The sequence below is a fragment of the Plecotus auritus genome (genome assembly GCF_963455305.1).
Source record: "Plecotus auritus genome assembly, chromosome: 5".
NCBI lineage: Eukaryota > Metazoa > Chordata > Mammalia > Chiroptera > Vespertilionidae > Plecotus > Plecotus auritus.
In genome coordinates, this window is record NC_137776.1 from 123,022,206 (window position 1) to 123,039,558 (window position 17,353).

A 17,353-nucleotide genomic window follows, 5' to 3' on the forward strand; every position below is an offset into this window, starting at 1 on the left:
TTGATGCTCAAGCTGTTGACACAATCATTGCCTACTTTAACAACTGTCAGAGAAAGAAGATGGGGTAAGGTGGTGCTTTTTTTTTAAATCGTTCACAGACTTCTGTAAAATGCAAGAGAAATTAAAGTTATTGTAACAGTGAAAACAAAAAAAAAAGAATTGGGATCTGATCCTGACAACCCTTTAATAACCATTCAAAATTTTCCCTTGTGCCCTAGCCTGTTTGGCTCAGTGAATAGAGCGTCGGCCTGCAAACTGAAGGGTCCTGGGTTCGATTCCGGTCAAAGGCACATGCCTGGGTTGCAGGCTTGACCCCAGTAGGGCCCGTGCAGGAGGCAACTGATCAATGATTCTCATCATTGATGTTTCTATCTTTTTCTCCTCCCTTCCTCTCTGAAATACATATATATATATATAAATTTTTCCCTCGTTTTTATGATTCCTATCACACAGAAAAGGATAAATGAATGAATCCTAGAAACTATCTCTAAAAAGGATCCATAGAAAAGAGAATGATTTTAACCCCTGTTCCAGATTTAACCTCTTTATCCTTAAGTGATGTCATTTATTTCAGTGATGTTTATGCTAGCTATGTATGTTGATAACTTACAAATTTACCTCTCCAGCCCCAAATTTTCTTGAGCTATTGCTTCGCTTCAACTATCAAACTTCCTACAACGCCTGAATGGCATCTAACACTACATTTTCAAATTACAACTCTTAATTCCCTCCTGCATTGCATCTGCCCCCCCCCAATTATTCCTTTTTCTTTTTAAGCTACTTTATTTCTTTATGTGGTACCACTATCTCCTCTCTCTTGCCAAATGATGTTCTCCCCTAAAGTAGGTAAAGAACTGGGGGTTTAGGGTCCTAGCTGGTTTGGCTCAGTAGATAGAGTGTAGGCCTGCAGACTGAAAGGTCCCAGGTTTGATTCCGGTCAAGGGCACATGCCCAGGTTGCGGGCTCAATCCTCAGTGGGGGGCGTGCAGGAGGCAGCCAATCAATGTTTCTCTCTCCTTTTCACTTCCACTCTGAAATCAATAAAAATATGTTTTAAAAAGAAAAAAGAACTGGGAGTTAGGGAGTACATCATTTGCAAGATAGAGGAGAAATGGAGCAGGGGTCAGTATTGGGAGAACTGCCCAGCACTTTCAGGGGCCAGTGCCAGAGAGCCACCTAAGGGCCAGTGCCTACAGACCATTGATTGCCATTTATTGGTGCACAACATAAAGTTATGTGAAGCAGTGACCTTAGTTGTGTGTCTGGTCATTGAGGGGTGTGATCTTTCTATCGACAGCACTGCACATAGCTGTGGCTTTGACCAAAAGAATGTAATTCTGCTCATATAAACACCTGCCCTTCTTAGTTTTCCTGGCTATAGGCCAGAGTGGTTTTGACACCCAGAGGGAAAGACTTAGCACTAACAATTGGGCAGACAGAGCAGAGATGAAACCAATGCCTTGTGGAGAAAATACGTGTTACATAAGCCATGTTCAAGCATGAGTTGTAGAGCTATTGGCCATGAGTTCAATGTTAATGAGTCAATGACATATTAAATAAGGTGTCTAAACAGAAACAAACACTAGAAAAGGTTGTGTTGATCAATTGACACAAGTGTGAACAGAGGCTCTCAGGAAACTAACTTCATTTCTGCTATATGCAATGGTTAGTGTTGTTAATTCAGTGTTCCTTCTCTACCTTATTTAAAACAGAACTCACATTATATCATCTTGTCCTGTTTTAAAATTTTCCCATACTCTGGTCACTGACATTTACTGTCTATTTATGTGCTTCCTATCCATCTTCCCTACCAGCATAGAAACTCATAAGGACAAGAAATTTACTTTATTCACTACTGTATCTTTGGTACCTAGACAGTAGTAATAGTAAATAATTGTTAGTTAATCAAACATAATTAAGCAGCACTTTTACGAGTCTATTCTCACCAATTTTCAGCCTTCATGTTTCTGGTCATTGTTCCATCCCTGGGATTTCTAAATCCTAAAATCAGTTAACCCCAGCTGGCCCCTCTCCAATCCTGAAGATACGCTTGAGCATATCTGCAAATCTCTGGGAATCTTATCTGTATTTTTTCCCTGTGCAATGTATGTAAGAAAATTATTTGAGTTGATTCTAGAGCATTAAATATGGTTGTGAACAATTCTATGATAGCAATAACCATGGAATGATTAATGCCTAAAAGAGAACAAATTAGCAAACTCTTTTCTTTAATTGAATTTATTGGAGTGACATTGGTTAATACAGGATTCAAATCTACTTTAGACAGGGCCAGAGGAGAAGGCCTTTCATATATATATATATATATATATATATTGATTTCAGAGAGGAAAGGAAAGGAAAAGAAAGACAGAAACATCAATGATGAGAGAGAATCATTGATTGTCTGCCTCCTGCACACCCCACACTGGGGACTGAGCTGCAACCCAGGCATATGCCCTTGACCGGAATTGAACCTGGAACCCTTGAGTCCACAGGCCGACACTCTATCCAGAGCCAAACCGGCCAGGGCAGGAAAGCCTTTCTTTAAAAAAAAAAGGTAAAAAAAAATTTTTTTTAAATCTATTTTAGAGAGAGAAACATCAATTTTTATTGTTCCACTTATTTATGCATTCATTGGTCAATTCTTGCATATGCCCTTACTGAGGATCAAACCCACAATCTTGAAGTGTGAGGTCAATGCTCTAATCAACCGAGCTATCCAGCCAGGACCAGCAATTCTGTCTTAACTGACGAGTAACATGTTAATTCTCAATTTAATAGTTTTGTTTGTGTGTGTGTGTGTGTGTGTGTGTGTGTGTGTGTGTGTGTGTGTGTTTATATGCCTCTTACCTTCATTAAGAATTATTAGAGCCGAAACCGGTTTGGCTCAGTGGATAGAGCGTCAACCTGCGGACTGAAGGGTCCTGGGTTCGATTCCGGTCAAGGGCATGTACCTTGGTTGCGGGCACATCCCCAGTGGGAGGTGTGCAGGAGGCAGCTGATCGATGTTTCTCTCTCATCGATGTTTCTAGCTTTCTATCCCTCTCCTTTCCTCTCTGTAAAATATCAATAAAATATATTTAAAAAAAAAATTATTAGAGCTTTTTTTTGCTTTGTCAAAGAAAAAATTGTGTTTGTGTTTACATTAGTAACAAAGGTTAATTATGATTTTAATACTCTTTCAATGTGCTAATAACTCTGATGAGGATCATTAATTAAGAAATTAAAAGAAGACAAAATTTAAATCTATTCCCATTACTCCCCTAAATTCCAGATCCATATTTCCTGGAATTTACTATTAATTTCTCCTAGATTTATACAGTTAGATCAAATTCAATCAAAACTGCATTCATTGCCGAAACCGGTTTGGCTCAGTGGATAGAGCGTCAGCCTGCCGACTGAAAGGTCCCAGGTTCGATTCCGGTCAAGGGCATGTACATTGGTTGTGGGCACATCCCCAGTAGGAGGTGTGCAGGAGGCAGCTGATCTATGTTTCTCCCTCATCGATGTTTCTAACTCTCTATCTCTCTCCCTTCCTCTCTGTAAAAAATCAATAAAATCTATTTTTAAAAAAACTGCATTCATTGGGAAAGAATAGAGCAGACAATTAATGCTTTTGAATCCTAATATTTTTACTTACTTCCTGCACAAGTTATTTGATGTTCCTGAGTCTCCATTTCCTCATGCATAATATATCCATCTTGCAGTGTCACTTAAGATTATTATCATTTGCAGCAACCATCTATCAAGCATCTGCAATAGGCCGGCCAGTCACTATGCTAGGTGCTTAACTTTCATTGTTTGCTACCCTAACCCTTTAGGGAAATTGTCATGGTAGTTTCTCATGAGATAATACATGCAAAGCCTCTGTCATATTGACTGGCATATATTTGGACAGGGGTTGGCACACAGCCATGCCCATTTGTTTATTATTGTCTATAGCTGCTTTTGCACTACAGTAGCAGAATTGAAGAGTGTAACAGAGACCACATGGCCAGCAAAGAAAAATATATGCTATGTGATTCTTCACAGAAAAAGTTTACCAACTCCTCCACTAGGAGACCAACAATAGTTAGTTTGATTTACTTTTCCATCCAAAGAGGAGGCCAAAAAAATAAAGCAGATAATCATGGCTAGAGAGTGGGTCACAAATGACTGAAGTCCAAAGGAAGCAAAGATTTTTACCAAAAATGAGTGAATAAATACTGGAAATGTAGGTAAATAGAGACCCTAATTTCTGATATATTACCTAATTCCAAATACATTGCCTTCTACAGAGTGAACAGCTTCCACTACAGACAGGGACAAACAATGTGCTCATGGAAGAATTCTAATTAAGTTATGAGTCCTCAGGGGAGAGCCAGGTGGAAAGTATTCAGTGAATAGGTTAAGTATGTAGAGGGGAAATCTGTTCATCATGGAAAATCTCAGAAGCCAGAGTGGAAAGATTTGTAAAAGAAGAGAGAGTAGTAATGGCTCCAGAATGTCTATAACAGAAGAGACTTGGGCGTGTCATTGCTGGGGAAGATATCACTCATCATACTAAAGAAAGGATGTAGCTGAAGGAGATCATGGGAGATCTGCACCCACTCCTGAAAGCCCCATTGGTATGCTCCACTAGAGGTCAGGAATGGGAAAGGGAAGCAAAGATGTGAGCAGCACAAATAGCATGACAAAAAGAACTTAAATTTTGAACAGTGACTGAAGGTGATGGTGGGAACTATAAACATCCTAATAAAAGAGTAGTATGCAAATTGACCATACCTCCACTACACCCACAAGCCACACCCACCAGCCAATCAGGAGATAGTATGCAAATTAACCCAACCAAGATGGCTGCAGCCACTGAGCGAGCAAGAGGCTTGGGTTTCCCGGGCAGTGGAGGAAGTCAAGCTTCCCACACACCCTGGCTGTCCGTGGCCTTTGCTCAAGGCTACAAAGTTTCAATTATAGAAGATAAATAAATCCCAACAAAAATTGCGGCAGCCACAGAGCTGGAGAGAGCAGGAGGCTTGAGTTGCCCCCGGCAATGAAGGAAGCCAAGCTTCTGCAGCCCTGGCCTGCCTTGGCCTCCGCTCAAGGCTACAAAGTTTCAATTATAGAAGATAAATAAATCCCAGATCCCAGGGCCTCCGCTTGGGTTGCCGGGGGGCGTGGCTGGCCTGCAAACCACCATGGGCCCCTCTCCCAGGCCGCCCCCATGCCCCAAGGGAACCCCCATCCTGATCCGGGACACCCTTCAGGGCAAACCAGCTGGCCCCCACCCATGCACCAGGCCTCTATCCTATCTACGGTAATAAAAGAATAATATGCAAATTGACCATCACTCCAACACACAAGATGGCTGCCCCCATGTTGTCAAAGATGGCTGCCCCATGTGGGCACAAGATGGCCAGCAGGGGAGGGCAGTTGTGGACGATCAGGCCAGCAGGGGAGGGTAGTTGGGAGGGACCAGGCCTGCAAGGGAGGGTAGTTGGGGGTGATCAAGCCTGCAGGGGAGGGCAGTTAAGGGTGACCAGGCTGGCAGAGGAGGGAAGTTGGGGGAAACCGGGCATACAGGGAAGGGCAGTTGTGGGGGACCCAGGCCTGCAGGGGAGAGCAGTTAGGGGCAAACAGGCTGGCAGGGGAGTGGTTAGGGGTGATCAGGCTTGCAGGCAGAAGCAGTTAGGGGCAATCAGGAAGGCAAGCAGGCGAGCAGTTGGGAGCCAGCAGTCCTGGATTGTGAGAGGGATGTCCGACTGCCCGGTAGGATCGGGCCTAAATGGGCAGTCAGACATCCCTCGAGGGGTCCCAGATTGGAAAGGGTGCAGTCTGGGCTGAGGGACACACACACCCACCCCGTGCATGAATTTCGTGCACTGGGCCTCTAGTAGTGGAATAATCTGGCTTCACAATTACAAAATTATATGCTTGCTTTATCTTTGGGGGAAGCTCAGGTTCTAGTAGAATCAGTAGCCTGATGAAGCTGATGGCTTGATCTATAAACTCTAGGCAAGAAGTGATCAGGCTTTACACCATTGGTGCTTTTTAGCTGTAGATATTCAGCAAAGTTTATCAAGTTGGTTTCATTATTATTTTTGTTGTTGTTGTTGTTGTTGTTGTTAATCCTTACCCAAGGATATTTTTCCTGTTCACTTTTTTAATTGATTGGGGTGACATTGGTCAACATGAACATACAGGTTTCAGGTGTGCGTTTCTAATTTATAAGATCTGTATATTGCACCATGTGTCCACCATCCAAAGTCAAATCTTCTGTCGCCTTATATTAGGATGCCCTTTACCCCCGTGACCCTTCCCTCTGTCAACCACCACCCTGCTATTTGTGTTCCTGAGTTTCAATTTTATATCCAACATATGAGTGAAATCATATGGTTCTTAGCTTTTTCTGACTGACATATTTCACTTAGCATAATGTTCTCAAGGTCCATCCATGTTGTTGCAAATGGCACTATTTCATCCTTTCCAATGACTGAGTAGTAATCCATTGTGTACCACATTTTCTTTATCCAGTTCTCTATTGCAGGACACTTTGGTTGTTTCCATGTCTTGGCCACCATGAATAATGCTGCAATGAATATAGGGGTGCATATATCTTTGCGAATACATAATTTTGAGTTTTTTGGGTATATATCCAGGAGTGGAAATCCTGGGTCATATGGTAGCTCTATTCTTAATTTCTTGCCTTATTGCTCTGGCTAGGACTCCCAGCACCATGTTGAATAGGAGTAGTGAAGAGTGGCCTGCCCGGCATGGCTCAGTGGTTGAGTGTCAACCTATGAACCAGGAAGTCACGATTCAATTCTTGGTCAGGGCACATGCCCAGGTTGCAGGCTTGATCCCCAGTGTGGGACGTGCAATAAGCAGCCGATCAATGATTCTCTCTCATTATTAATGTTTCTATCTCTCTCTCCCTCTACCTTCTTCTCTGAAATCAATTTAAAAAATTTTTTTAAATGAGTGATGAGAGTGGACATCCTTGTCTTGTTCCTGATCTTAGAGGAAAAGCTTTCAGTTTTTCACCACTGAGTATGATATTAGCTGAGAGTTTATCATTTGGTACTTTCCTTCTGTTCCTATATCATTGAGTGTTTTAACCATAAATGGAAGTTGTATCTTATCAAATGCTTTTTCTGCTCTATTGATAAGATCATATGATTTTTATCCTTTCTTTTGTTAATGAGGGATATTACGTTGATTGATTTGTGTATGTTGAACCATCCTTGTGCCCCTGGAATGAACCCCACTTGATTGTGATGTATTATTTTTTGAATGTACTATTATATTCGACTTGCTAGTATTTTGTTTAGGATTTTTGCATCTGTATTCAACAGAGATATTGGTCTATAGTTTTCTTTTTTGTTGTTATTTTTGCCAGGTTTTGGTATCAGGGTTATATTGGCCTTGTAGAATGTGTCAGGAAGTATTGCCTCATCTTTAATTTTTTGGAAGAGTTTGAGAAGGATAGGTTTTAAATCTTTGAATATTTGGTAGAATTCACTGGTGAAGCCATCGGATCCTAGACTTCGTTTTTTGGGAGGTTTTTGATGGTTGTTTCAATTTCCTCACTGCTGATCAGTCTATTTAGATTTTCCAATTCTTCATGATTTAGTCTAGGAAGGTTATACATTTCTAGGAACTTATCCATTTCTTCTAGGTTATTTTTTTTAAATATATTTTACTGATTTTTTACAGAGAAGAAGGGAGAGGGATAGAGAGTTAGAAACATCGATGAGAGAGAAACATCGATCAGCTGCCTCCTGCACACCTCCTACTGGGGATGTGCCCGCAACCAAGTTATATGCCCTTGACCGGAATCAAACCTGGGACCTTTCAGTCCGCAGGCCGACGCTCTATCCACTGAGCCAAACTGGTTTTGGCTCTTCTAGGTTATTGAATATTATTTCATAATATTCTAGTATGATCCTTTGTATATCTGTGATGTGTGTGGTGACTTTTCCTCTCTCATTTCTGATTTTGTTTATTTAGATCTTTTCCCTTTTTTCCTTAATGAGTCTAGCCAAGGGTTTGTCAATTTTATTAATCTTTTCAAAAGAACCAACTTTTTGTTTTATTAATTTTTATAGTCTTTTCTCTATTTCATTTAATTCTGCTCTATGTTTTTAAAAATATATTTTACTAATTTTTTACAGAGAAGAAGGGAGAGGGATAGAGAGTTAGAAACATCAATCCGCTGCCCGCAACCAAGGTACATGCCCTTGACTGGTATCGAACATGGGACCCTTCAGTCCACAGGCTGACACTCTATCCACTGAGCCAAACCAGTTAGGGCTCTGCTCTAATTTTTCTTATTTCCTTTCTTCTACTGAATTTGGGTTGGTTGCCTTTCTTCTTTTTTCTAGTACTTTAAGATTTTATGATAGGTTGTTTACTTGGGATTTCTCTTGTTTCTTGAGATAGGCCTGTCATGATATAAACTTCCCTCTGATTACTGCTTTCACTGCATCCCGGAGGTTTTGATATGTTGTACTGTCATTTTCATATGTCTCTATATATCTTTTTTTAAAATATATATTTTATTGATTTTTACAAAGAGGAAGGGAGAGGGATAGAGAGTTAGAAACATCGATGAGAGAGAAACATCAATCAGCTGCCTCCTGCACACCTCCTACTGGGGATGTGCCCACAACCAAAGTACATGCCCTTGACCGGAATGGAACCTGGGACCTTTCAGTCCGCAGGCGGATGCTCTATCCACTGAGCCAAACCGATTAGGGCTCTATATATCTTTTGATCTCATCTTTTTTTAAATTTCTTCTTTGACCCAGTCATTTTTTAGTACTATGTTGTTTAATCTCCACGTATTTGTGGGTTTCTTTACTTATTTTTTGCAGTTCATTTCTAGTTTCAAAGCATCATGGTCAGAAAACATGCTTGGTTATAATTTCAGTCTTCTTAAATTTGTTGATGCTAGTTCTGTGACCCAGCATATGGTCTATCCTTGAGAATGTTCATGTGCACTGGAGAAGAATGTATAGTCTGATGTTCTGGGATGAAATGTTCTGTAATTGTCAATTATGTCCATTTGGTCTGGTATTTCATTTAAGGCTGTCATTTCTTTATTGATTTTCTGTTCGGTTGATCTGTCTAGAGCTGTTAATGGAGTATTAAGGTCTCCAACTATGATTGTGTTTTGATCTGTTTTTCCCTTTAGTTTTGTGAGTAGTTGTTTTATATATTTCAGTGCTCCCTGGTTAGGTGCATATGTATTAAGAAGTGTTATGTTTACTTGATGTAGTGTTCCCGTTATCATTATAAAGTGTCCATCTTTGTTGCTTGTTATCTTGAAACCTATTTTGTCAGATATAAGTATGGCTACATCTACTTTTTTGTGGATGTTATTTGCTTGGAGAATCATTTTCCACCCTTTTACTTTGAATCTACCTTTGTTTTTGCAGCTTAGATGTGTCTCTTGTAGGCAGCATATGGTTGGGTTTTGTTCTTTGATCCACTCTGCTACTCTCTGCCTCTTTTCTGGTGAATTCAGACCATTTACACTTAGGGTAATTATTGGTGTATGAGGATTTCCTATAGCCATTTTATCTTTTGTTCTTGGTAGCTCTATGCCTCCATTAGTTTTTTTTTCCTTTATGTTTCTATCTGTTGTTTTTATTTGGTGTTATTCCATACATCCTTCCTCTGTTTCCTCTTTTTTTAAGCTATATGACCTGGTTTGGAGATTTTTTTTGTGTGGTTACTATTTATAAAAAATGGAGTTGCATATATACCAATTTTTTTCCCTTTTTCGTGCATCTGATCTTCATCTTCCTTTGCCAGTTCAGACCTTTCCCTCTCCCCCTTGTATGTTTTTGTTGTCACAAATTATCCCTCTTTTAAATTTTATGGTGATCTTGCTCGTAGTGTTGTGACCTTATGTTCTTTGTTTCAGGTAGAATAACTCCCTTGAGTATTTCCTGCAATGGAGGTTTTCTTGTGATAAAAGTCCCTGAGCTTCTGTATATCTGAGAATGTCTATTTCTCCTTCATATTTAAAGGATAATTTTGCTGGATATATTCTTCATAGCTGGTAATTTCTCTCTTTCAGACATTTGAATATTTGGTTTCACTCTCGTCTTGCTTGTAGAGTTTCTGCTGAGAAGTCAGATGAAATTCTGATGGGTTTTCTTTTGTAGGTCACTTCTTCTTTGAGAATTTTTTCTTTGAAAATAATTTTTTTTTTAAAGAGCAGTTAACTTTTTAAAAATATATATATATTATTGATTTTTTTACAGAGAGGAAGAGAGAGTTAGAAACATCGATGAGAGAGAAACATCAATCAGCTGCCTCCTGCACACCTCTCACTGGGGATGTGCCCACAACCAAGGTACATGCCCTTGACCGGAATCGAACCTGGGACCCTTCAGTCCGCAGGCCGACGCTCTATCCACTGAGTCACACCGGTTAGGGCTTTGACAATAATTTTTGACAGTTTTAATACCAATTATCTTGAAAAGGGCCTCTTTGGATAGAGGTAACTAGGTTTTCTGTTAGCTTCTTGGATTCAAGGATCTGGTTCTTTCCATAGATTTGGGAAGTTCTCATGCACTATTTGTTGTAATATATTCTCCATTCCATGCTCCCTTTCTTTCTTTTCCACAATGCCTATAATTCTAATACTGCTTTCCTGATGGAGTCAGCTAGGTCTTGTAGAGCTCTTTCATTTTTCTTTATTCTCTGGTCTCTCTCTTCTTCCCTCTGAGTCATTTCTTTTTTTTTTTTTTTTTAATATATTTTATTGATTTTTCACAGAGAGGAAGGGAGAGGGATAGAGAGTCAGAAACATCGATGAGAGAGAAACATCGACCAGCCGCCTCCTGCACACCTCCCACTGGGGATGTGCCCGCAACCAAGGCACACGCCCTTGACCGGAATCGAACCCAGGACCCCCCAGTCCGCAGGCCGACGCTCTATCCACTGAGCCAAACCGGTTTCGGCCTGAGTCATTTCTTGAGTCCTATCTTCGATATCACTAGTTCTTTCTTCTAACTGGTTGGTTCTGTATTCTGTGCTCAGCAGTTTACTCTTAATCTTCTTAATTGCATGCTTCATTTCCAAGATTTCTGTTGATTATTTTTTAGTTTCAATTTCCTTGGAGAAATACTCATTTTATTCATTAATTTGTTTTCTGCGTGCACTGAATTGCCTGTCAGTATTTTCCCACATCTCGTTGAGTATTTTCAGAACTGCAATCTTGAAATCTCTGTCATTTGTATCACATAGTTCCATATGTTCCAGCCTGCTTTCTGGGGATTTTTCATTTTCTTTCTGGTCATCATTGCTACTGTGGTTCTTCATGGTTTTTGCTGTCCTCCTTTGTTTTCGCATTTATCTTTGAAGAGATCTTTCTACTATATTATACTAGGTGGTGCTGAATTGCAAGATTTTTACCTCTATGGTCTCACATTTTTGAACCTTCTCGGCTTCCGTAAGACAGTAGCCCCACTGCTTGCGGGTGGGGTTTGTTTTGCCCTCACCATAATGGCAACCCCCGGCCCCTGAGGGATCCTGCTCCAAGTACTGCTCCTGGGATCAGTCACAGAGGGAAACAGTGATCCTACTGCAACAGCTCTTAGTTCACAGTAAAATGTTATGCTCCTGGAGCCAACTCCAAGGGCAACTGGAAGCCAGTTTTGGGAGTCCAAGCAGCAGCAGGGTTCTGTGGTTCTGTTCTGTTTGAAATACCACAGCCTGGCCCGCATGGCAGAACCCCATAGTCTGTCAGGTGTCTGCTGACTCAGTGTTCGCTGGCTCTCTTGCCTCCCACCCCCCACCTCTCCTCTCTGTTTCTCCCAGTCAAAGGAAGTGCCTGCTACCACTGGTTTTCTCCCCCCTCCCACAGCTCTCCGCTGCAGGGCTGCATCTACAGGCCATCTGCACTTTCCTCCCTTATTTCCCCATTTATTCCCAGATACCCACCTTTAGGTCTTTCAATGTGCAGGTCTCTCAGGCATGAGTTTGTGTTGATCAGAGACTTCTTTGTTGAATTGTAGGTGGTTAACTTGTTGAAATGTCAGAGAGAGAGGAAAAGATGCACCCTTACGCTGTCATTCCTCTGACATGTGAGAGAGACACATCAATTGGTTGCCTCCTGCACACACGATAGAGCCTGCAACCTAGGTACAAGGTACTAGTATGTGCCCTTGACCATAACTGAACCTGGAACTCTTCAATCTGCAGGCCAATGCTCTATCCACTGAGCGTTGGTCTGCAGATTGGCTAGGGCTATTTTCTTTCTTTAACCTGTTGGAATTATGGCAATCAATATGCCAGATTGCAGAGAGGTGATTTAAAATATATAAGTGGTGCCAAAACCGGTTTGGCTCAGTGGATAGAGCGTCGGCCTGTGGACTGAAAGGTCCCAGGTTCGATTCCGGTCAAGGGCACGTAACTTGGTTGCGGGCACATCCCCAGTAGGGGGTGTGCAAGAGGCAGCTGATCGATGTTTCTCTCTCATGGATGTTTCTAACTCTCTATCCCTCTTCCTTCCTCTCTGTAAAAAATCAATAAAATATATTTTAAAAAATAAATAAATAAATAAATAAAATAAAATATATAAGTGGTTAAAAAGGAAAAAGAAAAGAAAGTAAAACCTTATTATCTTGTCTTTTGATATGTTTTTGCTTTTTATTTTTTAACATAGAATCATCATTTAAAGTACTTTTTTTTTTTTAATTGTAGGAAAGTCGTGTAAAAGTATCATGATTTTCGGAAAGCTTAAGGAAAAAAAAACAAGCAACCATCTCCACGGTTGTTTCAAGGGTTCTGACTCATGAATATGTACTCTCCTTTCATCTCTATTAGATTTTTTTAATCACTTAGTGTCACAAGCCTTTTCCACTACATATTTTTCAAGTCATGGCATCACAAGAATTTTCAAGCAGAGTGCTAACTTGTTTAATATTCATAGAGTCAGTACCTTAGGATAACTTTTCTGAAGATTCCATCCTATTTTGAGACAAAACTCAGAAGTATTTTTAAGTTTACCTGTTTAGATTTAGTTCAATAATAGTTCATTTTCTTTTTAACTTTGATCTTAATATTCTTTAGCTGTTTCACTTTTTAAACATATAAATGTTATTTTAAAACCGGACTTATAGATTGGTTTGCTCAGAAGGCACCTAAAATCAAAACACTATTAGTAATGTCCGGGTATGCTGAAAATGAGTGTTTTAGTAAAATGTTAGAAAAAGGTTTTGCTTTTGGAGAAAGGCCCACAATTATGTATATAATTTAAGTAGGAAACATGCCAAAATTACCATTCATATTAAGTAAGGGGAAGGCAAAGGGCCAGTGATTTTTCACTCATTAAATTAAGTATTTATTGAATGTCTGCTGCTTGCCTACACTATTTAGGTACTGGGAATAGAACAAAAACAAACAGACAAAAATTCCTGCCCTTGAGTAGCTTATATTCTAGTGGGGGAAGACAAAAAATAAACAAAATAAATAGGAAAAATATGTAATATGACAAAAGAAGGTTAATGTAAGAAAAACAATTTTGCCAGGAATTAGAAAGGGGGCTTTTGTAGATGGCATGCTTGCAATTCTCAATAGGAACTGTAGTCAGCTTTGAGCACTCTTAATTTATGCAGAATTCTTTGGGACTTACTAGACACTTAGCTAGAATCTTGAAGAGGGTTCATTGCTTCATTAGGACAGGAATTAGGACTAGTGGTGGCTTGCCCAATCATCAGATTACCTAAGACCTTATTCATAGCCAGACATTATTTCATACCCAGCCTTCCCTGGCTCTTCCACCTCCACTACTACTTCTTCCCTGCCAGTTGTTTTTTATATACCTAACTAGTGGCCTGGTGCACAAAATTCGTGCACATTAAAAGGGGATTAATTCGAGGAAATAATTTAATATTGCTCTTTGCCCTTTCTCTATAATAGAAGTGTCAGAGATGAAAGAAAATTAGTAAAATGTATATGAAAACCTTCCTCCTGTCAGTCTGGGGCACACCACGGGACCCAGAGTCAAGTCCCCACCCACCCACATTCGTCTCAAAATCGCATGAGATCCAGACCCGGCCGCCCACCCCCTCATTGGGCTAGATCCAGACCCGGCCAGTCCCACCCTTGTCAAGCCCCGCCAGGCAGGGGACGTAGCCTCAGGTTCCCTAGCCCGGTGCCAGGACGGGGGGCATGGCCTGAGGTCCCCCAGCCCAGACCAGGACGGGGGGCGTGCCTTGAGGTCCCCCGTCAAGCCCTGCCAGGTGTGGAACATGGCCTGAGATTCCCTGTCAAGCCCCGCTGGGTGGGGGGCATGGCCTGAGGTCCCCCATCAAGCCCCGCCAGGCGGGGATGCTCAGCCTCGGGTTCCCCGGCCCAGCACCGGGAGGGGGGCACAGCCTCAGGTCCCCTGTCAAGCACCACTGGCAAAGGGGTGCAGCCTCAGGTCCCCCGTCAAGCCCTGCTGGGCGGGGGGCACAGCCTGAGTTCCCCCGACCAAGCACTAGGGGTGCACCTTGAGGTCCCCCATCAAGCCCTGCTGGGTGGGGAGCACGGCCTGAGATCCCCTGTCAAGCCCCACCTGGTGGGTAGCCCGGCCTGAGGTCCCCCAGCCTGGCACTGGGGCGAGGGGAGCAGCCTGAGGTCCCCTAGCCCAGCACCAGGACGGGAAGCACCTTGAGGTCCCCCATCAAGCCCCGCCAGGTGGGGGTCGCGGCCTGCGGTCCCCCAGCCTGGTGCCAAGGCGGGAGGCGCAGCCTGAAGTCCCCTGTCAAGCCCTGCTGGGCCTGGGGTGCAGCCTCAGGTCACCTGGCCTGGTGCTGGGGCGGGGGGGCACAGCCTGAAGTCTCTTGTCAAGCCCCACCTGGTGGGTAGCCCGGCCTGAGGTCCCCCAGCCTGGCACTGGGGCAGGGGAGCAGCCTGAGGTCCCCTAGCCCAGCACCAGGACGGGAAGCACACCTTGAGGTCCCCCATCAAGCCCCGCCAGGCGGGAGTGTGTGGCCTCAGGTCCCCTGGCCTGGTGCTGGGGCGGGGGTCACGGCCTGAGGTCCCCATCAAGCCCCACCGGGTGGGGGTCGCGGCATGAGGTCCCCAGCCTGGTGCCAAGGCGGGAGGTGCAGCCTGAGGTCCCCTGTTAAGCCCTGCCGGGTGGGTGGTGCAATCTTAGGTCCCCTAGCACAACACGAGGATGGGAAATGCACCTTGAGGTCCCCTGTCAAGTCCTGCCGGGTGGGGGACACGGCCTGAGATCCCCTGTCAAGCCCTGCCAGGTGGGGGACATGGCCTGAGGTCCCCTGTCAAGCCTCACGGAGGTAGGGGAGGGCATAGCCTCAGGTCCCTGCTGATTGCTCATTAAGGCTCCTTATGGGAACTTGGCCTCAGCTGTGGGTGTAGCCATCTTTGTGATGGTTAATTAGCATATTCCCTCTTTATTAGATAGGATTAAGGTTAAAAATAAATAAATAAATAAATAAAATAAAACTCAAAACTGCCTGGTCTCTGTGGCTCAGTTGGTTGTGCATTGTCCATGCACCAGGAAATCGCTGGTTCAATTCCTGGACAGGGCACATGCCTTGGATGTGTGCTCCAATCCCTAGTAGAGGGCATGCAGAAGGCAACCAACCCATGTTTCTCTCTCATCAATGCTTCTATCTCTCTCTTCCTCTCTATGAAATCAATAAAATTTTTAAAAAACTATTTTGGCTTCTATTTTTAGCCTGATGCATTTTTAAAAATATATAAATTCTAATGTGCTCTAGAACTAGAAACCATGTAAAAGCAAAAGTCCCCTCATTTTTGCTATCCAGATAAACTAGTAATTGAATCCAATTTAGAATTTTTTTCATTTGAAATATAGTACAGTCTCCTGGAAAGAAATGAGTTAAAAGTTTTGGGCTTTTGATACCAGATATGCCATTGCCTACCTATGAAACCTGAATAGATCCCTCACCTTTCTAGGCCTCTGTTTCTCATCTGAGAACTCTAAAATGTGGTGTGATATTTGCTTTTAATCAATTCAAGTCATTAATTACATAAACCTAGGTGAAATAAAGCTTCCCTTTTTTTCAGGAAGTGAATATATGTCACTAAAATGATTAAGCTGGGTTTTGTGTATGAATAAATAGAATGTGGACCTTATGACTGATTTATATGAGTCTTTGATCTCCAGGAATGTTTTTCATTAGAAATATATATCAAAATGTTAAATATATTTATATTTTACATCAAAGTGGATCTTAAAATATAGAAAAGATTAAAGTAATTTGCATAAGTTAATATCAATTTTGATTAAAATTTGAATGGCTTTAGAAAACTAGAATATATATTTTTAAAATTTTTATTCAACTAATTTATTTTTTTTTATATATTATTTATTTATTTATTTTTTAAATAAATCTTTATTCAGATTATTACAATTATTTCTCCTTTTTCCCCCCATAGCTCCCCTCCACCCATTTCCCACCCCACCTTCTGCCCTTACCTCCCCCCCACTGTCCTCATCCATAGGTGTATGATTTTTGTCCATTCTCTTCATGAACCCCCCATACCCCTTTCCCCCTGAGAATTATCAGTCCACTCCCTTTCTATGCCCCTGAATCTATTATATTCACCAGATTATTCTGTTCCTCAGGTATTTAATTCACTTGATTTTTAGGTTCGCTTGTTGATAGATATGTATTTGTTGTTCATAATTTTTCTCTTTACTTTTTTCTTCTTCCTCTTCTTTAAGAATACCTTTCAGCATTTCATATAATACTGGTTTGGTGGTGATGAACTCCTTCAGCTTTTTCTTATCTGTGAAGCTCTTTATCTGCCCTTCAATTCTAAATGATAGCTTTGCTGGGTAGAGTAATCTTGGTTGTAGGTTCTTGCTATTCATCACATTGAAAATTTCTTGCCACTCCTGTCTGGCCTGCATAGTTTCTGTTGAGAAGTCAGCTGACAGTCGTATGGGTGCTCCCTTGTAGGTAATTAACTGTTTTTCTCTTGCTGCTTTTAATATTCTCTCTTTGTCTTTTGCTCTTGGCATTTTAATTATGATGTGTCTTGGTGTGGTCCTCTTTGGATTCCTTTTGTTTGGGGTTCTGTGGGCTTCCTGGACTTGTAAGTCTATTTCTTTCACCAGGTGGGGGAAGTTTTCTGTCATTATTTCTTCAAATAGGTTTTCAGTATCTTGCTCTCTCTCTTCTTCTGGCACCCCCATAATTCTGATGTTGGTACGCTTGAAGTTGTCCCAGAGTCTTCTTACATTATCTTCAACTTTTTGAATTTTTTTTTTTGCTTTTTGCTTTTTCGGTTGAGTGTTTTTTGCTTCTTTGTATTTCAATTCTTTGACTTGATTCTTGTGTTCCTCTATTCTGTTTTTGGGTCTCTGTATAAT

The 17,353-nt window shown here is 41.7% G+C and overlaps 1 protein-coding gene across 2 annotated transcripts in view; it reads left to right on the forward strand.

Moving 5' to 3' along the window:
- PLIN2 (perilipin 2) overlaps window positions 1-17,353 on the forward strand; it is a 123,500-nt gene that overhangs the window by 15,968 nt on the left and 90,179 nt on the right. The window lies entirely within an intron of this gene.